The sequence below is a fragment of the Anas platyrhynchos genome, chromosome 3, assembly GCF_047663525.1.
Source record: "Anas platyrhynchos isolate ZD024472 breed Pekin duck chromosome 3, IASCAAS_PekinDuck_T2T, whole genome shotgun sequence".
Classification (NCBI taxonomy): domain Eukaryota; kingdom Metazoa; phylum Chordata; class Aves; order Anseriformes; family Anatidae; genus Anas; species Anas platyrhynchos.
The window spans coordinates 8,765,685-8,775,728 of record NC_092589.1 but is presented as its reverse complement, the minus strand read 5'-3'; the positions used below and the strand labels follow the sequence as shown (position 1 = coordinate 8,775,728).

The 10,044-nt window shown below is 38.8% G+C and overlaps 1 protein-coding gene across 1 annotated transcript in view; it reads left to right on the top strand.

Moving 5' to 3' along the window:
• Positions 1-286: 286 nt before the first annotated feature.
• Positions 287-10,044, top strand: part of BFSP1 (beaded filament structural protein 1) — an 82,397-nt gene continuing 72,639 nt past the window's right edge. Inside the window, exons 1-2 of the mRNA XM_072035264.1 lie at positions 287-423; positions 1,017-1,235. The gene's annotated coding sequence lies outside the window, so the exon portion shown is untranslated. The remainder of the gene's footprint in view (positions 424-1,016; positions 1,236-10,044) is intronic.

Below are 10,044 nucleotides of genomic sequence, written 5' to 3'. Positions count from 1 at the left end.
ACGTTTACCAGTAGTTCTACATCCTTGGCATTGAGGGACTTTTTTTTCCAGGCAATGTCACACAGATGATAAATTTATGCTTTGCAAATTACTCTAGAGACCATTGTCCCTTTAAACAGAAATCCCATTCCAGGCATTTGCTTCCACGTAAGTACAGCTTTTGCAAATGAGGAAATCTTTGCTTTTATTAGTGAAAGCTGGGAGTCTGTTTTGTAATCAGAACAAACACAGGAGGGAATCCTTAATGCTCACTACACTGGTTATTCCATATGCTTTCTCTGTTACCAAAATATCCACGTGTGACCTTTTTCTGAGTCTTGGGAGGGGGCTGAGCTATCTGCTCAGCGGTGCTGGGAAAAGATATCCCAGAGGGAAGGTCACATGTGGTCACATCGGAGTGTGGGACACAGTTCTGCCTCTGTGGTAGGTTCCTAATAGGACTTTGGGCAGGTTAATTGGTACTCTGATTGACTTACCCCAATGGCAGCCAGCAGTGATAAAGCCACTTTTCTCACAAGGGTACTATAATAGCTAATGCTTTCTGAAGTGTTTAGATATGATAAAGGTAAGGAGTAGCAAAGAAAATAGATGCTTGCTGGTTTGAAATGTGTAGTGTGCAGTCTGTGCTTATTTAGCTGTGGTAAATGAGCTGCAGCATATAATAGAGAAGACTGGAGACTAGATCTCTTTCATTATTAAAGTTATGTGTTTCTGGCTTTTTCCCCCATCTTTCTAATATGCTGTTGTTATGGCAACAGTGTTTCTATCAAGAGATTCATATGAACTACTAAACCCTTCTTGCACTTTTACCTGTTTTGGCAATCTCAAGGTACTTAAATGCGTATGTTCCTGAGTTTGTTTTTTCAAACCAGAGGGAATTTCATCATAGATTTTGAGCAGAACTTTGCCTACTCAGAGAGGGCTTTGACAAAATCATTATTTTTACTGTTAAGTACTGTTTTTTTGGCATAACTTATAACAAAATGGAATTTCATCTTTCTTCTTTTATATCCTAGGGTCGGACAAAGACACTTCCACAGCAGCCTCCTTGCAACTTTTGATTGCCATGGATAAGTGGAACTGGTATCGAGTTCATGTGTAACTTACTGCCAAGGGCTGTATTTCCATTTCCTTCTGCACACTGAATTTGTGCTCCTGCATTCCTCTAACAAGAGCCTCTGAAGGGAGGAGATGCTTTGCTTCATGTCACAGGACGCGCAGCCACACACACACAGGTATTAGTGCTAACTGTTTGCCCCCCATAATAAACAACAACAACCCAGTGGCGCTCTGGCAGGGTCATGAAATGCCCGTGAGGAGCCCTGAAACAATGGGTGGCAGTAAAGCACTATTGGGTCTCTAACCAGAAGGAATGAGAGTGGGTGATATTAGAAGATTCCAGATAGGAGGACACAGAAAAGACAGCTTCCTGATATGCTCTTGTGAATCCTAACCACGGTGTTTCACTGATGAATGAAAGGTGTAATTATTTAGAGGGGGAGGGTGTTTGCTGTTTTATTCAGAGTGATATTTCTGTAGTTGGATGCGTTAGCTCATGTTGCTTTAAGAGACGCTTTCAGAGCAGGTACAGTAGAAGCTTATGCACAGTTCTGTTTTTGAACTGACCACAGTGCTCATTTTTTTTCTTGGTTGTGCCTTGAATCTTGGCTTTTATTGCCATGAACAGACCAGTGACTCTATTTCCTTCCTGTAAAAATAGCAAGAAAATACCCCATGAAGAAACATGGAATATAAGCCAACCAAAACTTGACTTATCTTGCTAACACTTTATACTAAGCTGTGCCTTTGTAACTTGCTTCTTGTATTTGTGGAACATTTCTCAGGGTGGATTTCCTTGAAACAAAGATGTAACAACCTCAGAGGGCTGGGTTATTAAATCCTAAACTTTCTACTAATAAATTGTTTGCTACAACAATTAATCTTGGGGCAATCTTATGTCTTGGGCCATATCTGCTTCTACAGTATGGAAAATATAAAGTATGTCCTGATGTTTGATAATATGTTTATTTTTATGATACTTGCCTTAGTGTAAATCTTAATGAAAGGATAATCTTGGGCTGCCTTCATTGCACATCACTTGAAACAGTTTGAAAACATAGTTCTGGGCATGCTAAAAGATTCGGGAATCTGTTGGATTTTGGAGAAGATATGGGGACATGTTGATATTTAATTGCATGGAAAAAAATAGCTATTACTTGAAGCAAAGGCATCTGAAGATCTTTACCTATGCTTGGTTTCATGAGCTGTGTAATTTTTAGTCTTTACATTGGCTGTTGCAGACAGCAAGCTGTTCTAGCACTGATCTCTCAATAAACAGCTACTGTGTGACTTCTTTCCCTCATTTCAACCTGTAGGAAAACCTCTATAAAGAGACTTGTTGTTTGTCTGTTGCTCTTAGACTTTATATGCTAGAAGTCTGGTGAACTAGCAGTGAAAAGGATTAGGTGGAAACAACAATGTTCAATGCAAAATTTGGTGTAAATATTCCAGATATGTAATATTTATCAAGCATCTGCTGGACCACTCTGAGGAAGGGTGATCAGGATGGAAGGATGATTGCTGTGGGAGAAGATGAGCTGATTCATCTGGATGGTGTTTCTATTTCTTAGTGTGCTCTCTTTCTGAGGTAGTTGCACTCAGGTGCTTGCATAGTAGGCTGTTTACCTGATGGGTTACTTCCATTTTTTTTAGCTTCTTTGTCTCCCACCTCTCTGTCTCCACTGAGATGTCACTCTTTCTTCTGCAACTTCAAACTCTCTGCTTTGTGCTCCACCACATACCAGTGAAAACCTTTCATCACAGTGCCTTCAAATACATTAAGCGTGCAAATGGGAGAAGGCAGGAGACGTGAGAGTCTGTTCTTCTCTCCTTCCCATTCAATCAATATTGGTCCCTCTGCTAGCTGCATAGAAAAGCCACCAGGCAAATTCTGTCTCCACATAATGATGCCCTCTTTGAGCAGACACGAACAAGTTTTGCTAAGGTTTTACATGTTTTTAACTAGTTCTTCTAAATTTTTTGGTTGGTCAAGCTAAACCTCATTTATATAAAAGTGAACATAAAAATCATAACCTGCTGTGTTTTTTCTTAATGGTCTCCTTACCAATTGTACAGTGACATTAGAAAATCTTTATGCTAGGTAATAAGCAGTTGCCAAAAACAAACTACGTCTTTTTTAAACCAATTAAATATAGTTCTGTCATTAGTGGTGTTCATCATTCATAGGCATTCAATAGCTGATCCAGTTGGTTTGCATTGCAAATTAATTTAATTTTCCATTGATGGGCTCTAAATGTATAACAAGCTATATCATTCATATGTAAATATTCTTTTGATTAAATCCATCTTCATTTGCTAATGCTCTAAAATGCTTTGATGTTTATTCTTCTGAAAGCTTATAGACTAGAATTTCAGTCATGCTCCATTTTTTCAGTGGTTTGTCTGCCTTACAGAATCCATTATTTTTCAATCATTAAAAATGACTATTGCAACACTTCCTGCGACTAGCTAGGAGAAGTATTTCCCTGTGCATCAGAGTTCATCATCTATTTGAACAAAAATACTGTTTTGGTGGATTTTTGAATTAATTGGAACATTTTTTCAAAAATATTTTTTTCTAGGTTAAAGCTGAGATGAAGATAAGAGCTACCGTATTCTGGCAAGAGAGCTTTTTCACGTTCTTAGACACTGTTCCCAGGCCTCTCATTAGTGTGCTGTCAGTTTTATAGCCAGGAGGTAGCCTTCTCCCAAAAGAAAACTGGGAATTCTGGCTGGAACTATAGTGCTAGTTTTATGTCTACAGCTAGTGATTATAAAGACAAACTTTCACATTAAGCAGTGCAGGTGACTTAGGGGCTAATTGTCATCAGTTCTTAAAAAGTCTTTTAATTTTCTGTTACCTTCAGGACCTAACCTTTAAAAATATGCCTGAAGAATGTGAATGCTCATAAATAGGTTTCCTGATACAGAAATGTTTCTGTAGGCCATGTCACCTACAACCAAGCTGCAGCATATCACTAATGATACGAGGACTGAGCAAATCCATTTTTACCTTCAGCAGCTACTGCCATCTGACCCTCTGCCTCAATCAAAATGACTGGTTCACCTGGGATCTAGTGGTAACATGCTGTAAACAGACATGTATCTCAGCTATCCGTGGCTAAAAGACACGCATGCTTTTGTGTAATAGACCACCAGAAGGCATAAAGGCTAAGAATATAACTCTTCTGATCTTAGGAGAAACTCATCCTGATTTACATCCGTGTAATGGAGAACAAAATCAGACTCCGAATGTCTTAGGAGACATTATCCAATTAGAGAAAAGGTCAGGTTTGCACATTTACTGTCTATAACAGTATATCTCTTCCTCAGTTACTGTTGGTCAGACCTGTGTGTAAAATGCAAATGAGTGTGTGGGGGAGTGAGAGAGAATGTCATCTCTTGGAGCAATTTTCAGCAAGAATAGCAAGTTTCCTCAGAATATATTCAGAACAATATTGTCCGTTAGTCACTTACACCTATTGCTTTTCCATCTGCCTTTCTTTTCTTACTTGCATCTCCTAAACTTAGTTTTACCTTGTGCTTAATTGTTGAAAGGATGACATTAGGCTATCAGCAATGCCTTGCTGAATAGACATCTAATCAGAATTAACCCACAATTCCAGAAGAGGAAGCAATGAATGTAGCATCTTCTGTCTGAGATGGGCATACCTACGCAGTAATGGATGCAGAGTTGTTAAGAGACGATTGTGAAAGCACAAGGAACACACTTTAGAAGTTATTAACTCTCCAATTCCTCTCCTACAGAGAAACAGGTAGAACAATTTTTCATCTTCCTGAAGACCTTTCCAGCTCAAGCTCTTCACAGGGAAGAATTGGATGTAGAGCTGTAGTTGCGAGAAAAAAAAAAAAAAAAAAAAAAGTTGTTGGTTTTTTTTTTAAGTCCTGTACCATGAACTATATTAGTACAACTCAGACTTGTTTAAAAACAAACAGACAAACACACAAAACCAGAAACACTTATATTTCTAACTTAAAAGACTGGGGAGAGTAATGGCAAATGAAACTAGCTCTTCCACAGCAGTGTGATTTTGGAGCTGTGACTAGGACTCCTGAGAGAAAAAGCACAAAGCTAGCAGAGTGTCCCCTCTGCTGCTAGCGCTACCCAGCAGCTACATCTGGGTACATCTACAAAACTCCTTTAGATAGAGCAAGCCTGGGAAATCTCAGTCCCGGGGCCCTGCAAACTTCGTACAAAGCTTCCAGCCTGTTACTAGCAATGGCAAAACAATATCACAGGACTAATTGGTTGCATACTACATTGTGAATATCTCCTGCACAACTCAAACAGGCAAGCAGTGAATGTCATGCTGCTGTAAAGTTTTCTTGCTCTGAAAGCTTTTTAGATGTAATAAGACCAGATTTTTTAAATTCTGTTCTTGTTTGTGATGACTGGCTCTGCTGAACTGGACAATTGTTCAGAAATGGATTTTTAATAACATTTGCTCGTAAACACCTATGGAAGGGTAATTTTTATTATTTCCACAGTCATTCTATAACCTACTAGTTTAAATCTGTAAAACATTAATTTTCACTGTGGTGTCATTGTTGATGATTACTCATCTGATCAGCAGGGGCTCCTGAAACAAGCATGTTCTGAAGAAAAATCATTGATCAGAGAAATGAAAGCAGTTTACGTAACACACGGCAAGCGTTTACCCAGTATGTGTTGTTTGAGGAGCCGCAGGCAGCTGACAATAAAAGGTGATGTGCGTAGGTGTGGCAGTGTGCCACTGGGCTGGTGGCCTGGGAATTGCGTGCATTCCTACCAGCCTTCTGCATTTGCTGCTGGGTCTCTTCTGAAAAGGCATCTGCACTTAAAAGTGTGAGAAGTATTTTAGTTATTCTGACAATTTCATGTCTGTCACGCTTCTTTCTATTACTGATTGCGCACACAAAATAGTGTTGAATTTCTTGTTCCTCTAAGCCTGCAGTGTGTTGATATGATCAGGAAAACCTACTGATATCTGCAACATCAGTAGTTAGTAAGATTTCTTTTTGTCTTACAACAGAGTTTCAGAAGACTATTTTTACTATCCCCCCACTTATATACACACACTTTAATAAAAAAAAAATAAAAAAAAAAAATCTCAGTAGTAATTCCTGTTAGGAAAAGTGAACAAGTGAGTATCATAGGCTAGAAAGACCACTTTTATATAATTTTCTTTTGGCTAACTCTGTAACCTCAGTGATGGATGATTTTGTTTAGATGAAGAAGTGACTAGGACCGTAATATTTCTACGTCTTTTACAGCACTTCCAAAATATTGGGAATGGGGAATGTCAGAAGCTGACATTTTATTTCTGGGAAATACTCTGTTAAACTTCTGTGTTTTTAAGGAACGTTATTCTTACCAAATGCCCTTAAGAGGGCGCTTGTTCACCACCACATTTGTTTTAAGCATCTTCTGTTATAATATTGAATTTAAAAACAATGTTCTGCTGCACCAGTTTAATGTTTGACTGAAACGTTTTTGAGCCAGTTATGATTACTGACACCAGCAGATATTAGGTATACAACGTTACTGCATTAAGTGGGCTTAATTCAGGTAAACATTTAGTCAATTGACAGGAGTGTAATTTACAGCAGGTTCAAAGTAGTTTCCCATCTCATAGAAGAAATAGTTTTGCCCTAGCTGGATTCTGGTTTGGTTTGGATTTTTCTTTGGCTCTGCTTTTGCTTTTCTGTCACAGTCACTAGCAGCAGTAAACTTCCATACTTCATGCTCTGGCTTCATCCTCTGCAGCCATCTTACTATGAGTGAAGCATCACATAGCTGTAGGATACAGAACAATGCTGGTAACAAAATCAGGCTATCAAATGCTTATATTTTTAAGCCAACTGAAGAGGCATTATGTTCTATTTTCTTAAAATCCTTCTGATTAAAAAGTCATTTCATAAAGTGCTTGTTTGTAATGGTCATTGCAGCTTGATGGGTATGCCAGTGGCATTATTCTGTCATGTTTCCAGCATCTTCATTTTCAGTTTTTCTAAATTAGCTAAGGAGTGTTTTTATTCATCTTGATGCTCTTCATGTGAAGGACAGCTGCTGGCATAGGGTAAGGGAATCTTGCTCAGCAGAGAGCAACCTGCTGCCTATGGACAGCGCTGGCCAGTTCAATACTAGCTCTTACCCCTTTAACAGCATAAAGCAGTACTGCATAGATGGGATGTGACAAATCTCCCTACACTGGATTACTTATGTATGAATCTAACTCCAGCTTCATAATCCCTCTCATCTTTGTACTTTCTGTAGCTGTCTGTTGGGAGTGTGAAACCCAAATGCCTGAAAGAAGGTGAGCTTCAGAATAGGAATGTCCTGCATTTCAAAATACAGGGTTGGCTGTGTGTATTAATGCAAAGCTGTAGGGAATTGATTTCTACTTTATCTGTATCACTTTTAAATTAATGCTTTTTTACAAATGAAATAGCATTTGCCACTAGATCTGTTAGTCTAGATCTCTGTAGTGGCTCAGTGATTAATGCCACACTGAGCACTGGAAAATGAAAGTGGTTGGAGAAAACTTGGCATCAGAGTAACTGGATTATGGCATATAACACTAGCTGTGATTTCAAAATAAGTCCATACGTAATAATCCTACCACATCAGTGAACACAAAGTTCACACGTAGCATTGTCTGCCTGTCTGGAGGGCTGTTCTCCCCCTGCATCCCCTTCAGATTTGACATTTTTGGTGAACTTGAAATGGTTACAGAGCACTTCCTCATATTGTTTAACTGGAGACAGCTAAACTGTATCAACAGAGCTGAGCTTTTCCCTGCCAGTTTAAGACCTGACCCTCTGCTTCAATTTTAAAGCTCTCATTTTCCATCGATAATTAATTCCTTTCATATGAACCTGAAGGAGTCAGAACAGTGGCTTGTGCATAAACATGAAGGTTATGTATAGGCCACAGAGCAAATAACCAGATAATCACCTTGCAGATTTAGTTTGCAGCAATAAAAACTCTTCTAGTGATAGATATCCAAACTTTATGAATTTTGAATAGGCATTTCTGGCTATTGTTTGAAATGTGCTGAATGCGTGGGCTCCTGTAAAGCCTTATGGTCATGCAGTTGTACAAGCAAAGGTAGAGCTCTGTTACTTCTAGGCTGCAATGGAAGTGGATTGTTAATACTTCTCCAGAAGTGAAATTCAGGCAGTACATTTGTTTCTTCATCACAGACGTCTATGTGGTATTCTTCAGCTGAAACCAGCTAATTTATTCCAGTGCTGTATAGCAGGGATCTGTCTCCAAGGCTTTGTAATTGCTTTCCATTTCTTGTTAGCCTTTGTTTAATATTCATCTAGACAGAGACTGCAGATACTGAGAAGCACATATCTCTAGCATAACATTTAATTTTCTTATCACTAGACAGGGTATAGATTCTGATACTGGAATAAGTTGATCTTTTAGGAGCTTAAGAAATATTACTTTGCCCCTATATCACCAGGTAAAGCTGATTCTCATGAAATAAAAGCACTACCTCTCATGTCTGAGGTTAATTGAGGAAGACATTTAATTACTTTTCCATAAACCTGCAGGACTTCTGTGCCTTTGTAAAGCCCTTGATCGGTTTATTGCTACCAAATAATTCAAAGCTGATGAGAGCAGTTGTTATTAAAATGAAAGTATCTTTTTTTTTTTTTTTTTTAATTTATAAAACAAACTTTATTGCATCTATTCCAATTTGGTAAAGAGGGCCTCTTAGGGGCTTACAAGCATATGGAAATGTTTTGATGGCTTTGTCTTTTAGAAGAGTTGATTCTGGAGTTTCAGCACTAGGCAACTTTTCCTGTCATTTGTATTTTGTTCGTAGTGCTGGGGAGACCTTGCGTCTTCTGGGTGACCTACAGGTGGCACTGGGTGAAATGATAATGTAGTAGGGACTTGGTAAACGATTGTGACAGAGCTGCTCCCTTCCTGCTACAGGGAATATCATTAATTTGTGAAACTACGAGATTCCAGGGTTAGGAAATCAGCTTAGGAAGCCATGGGTTTACTTGGTGCACTGACAGCACCTGTTTACAGCAGAGAAATTCCTTTGCTGGCTAAGCGATTGTCATGGGGAGTGTTTAAAGCCACTGCCCATGTGCCACAGCAGGAAAGCACAAATTAAAGCCTGTTTCCAAGGGTAGCAGTGGGGACCCTTGCCCTGGGGGGCTCAGAGCCGCTGTCCTGAGACCTTCTCCTCAACTGTTCAGTGCATTTTGCTGTTCTCACTGCTGACATAGGAATTTCCTGTGTTGCTCTCAGGGTAAGTTTATGGGGACTGTTTCAATCAAAAGGACTCTGCAGTTCACAAGTGCAATCCCTTCTAGAAGGAGAATAGGCTGGCTGTATGGTAGGGTCTCACAGTCAGTACAAAACAGTCCAGGCAGTGATTCTCCTGAAAAAAAAAAACTTACATAATTACAATTAGCAAGCAAGAACTCCCATCACAACTCTAACTGCTGTTAGACTATTTTCTATTTTAGCTGCTTATGTTGTTAAAAAGGCACAACTGACACCTTCTTAGGCAGGCTGACTGAAACCAACATCTGAGCCTGATCTTCCGGATCCCATGTTGTGTGTCTTGTGTGAGAGCTACGTACAAGAGGTTGTCTGCAAAACTCTGGAGTAATACACGTTTCAGCTTATGCAGATTTGCCTTTTGAAGATTGTTTATGGTGAAGAGTTTAGCAATACAGAGCGTAAGTAAATAACGTAATGATACTAATAATGGAGTTGCTCAGACATTGATTACAGCTTCATTAAGCAAGATTACTCACTGTGATCTCTGCACTACAAATTAGTTTTTGATAATTTGACCTATTCTCTATTTTAATTTAGTGAATTAGAAAAATAAATTGCCAGAGCAGAACACTTATGAAAGAAATATTTTTCTAACACTTCGTAAAATATTTATTTAAAATGATAAAAATTACCCCTGCATCTCTTGTTTATTCATCACAGACAAGCTC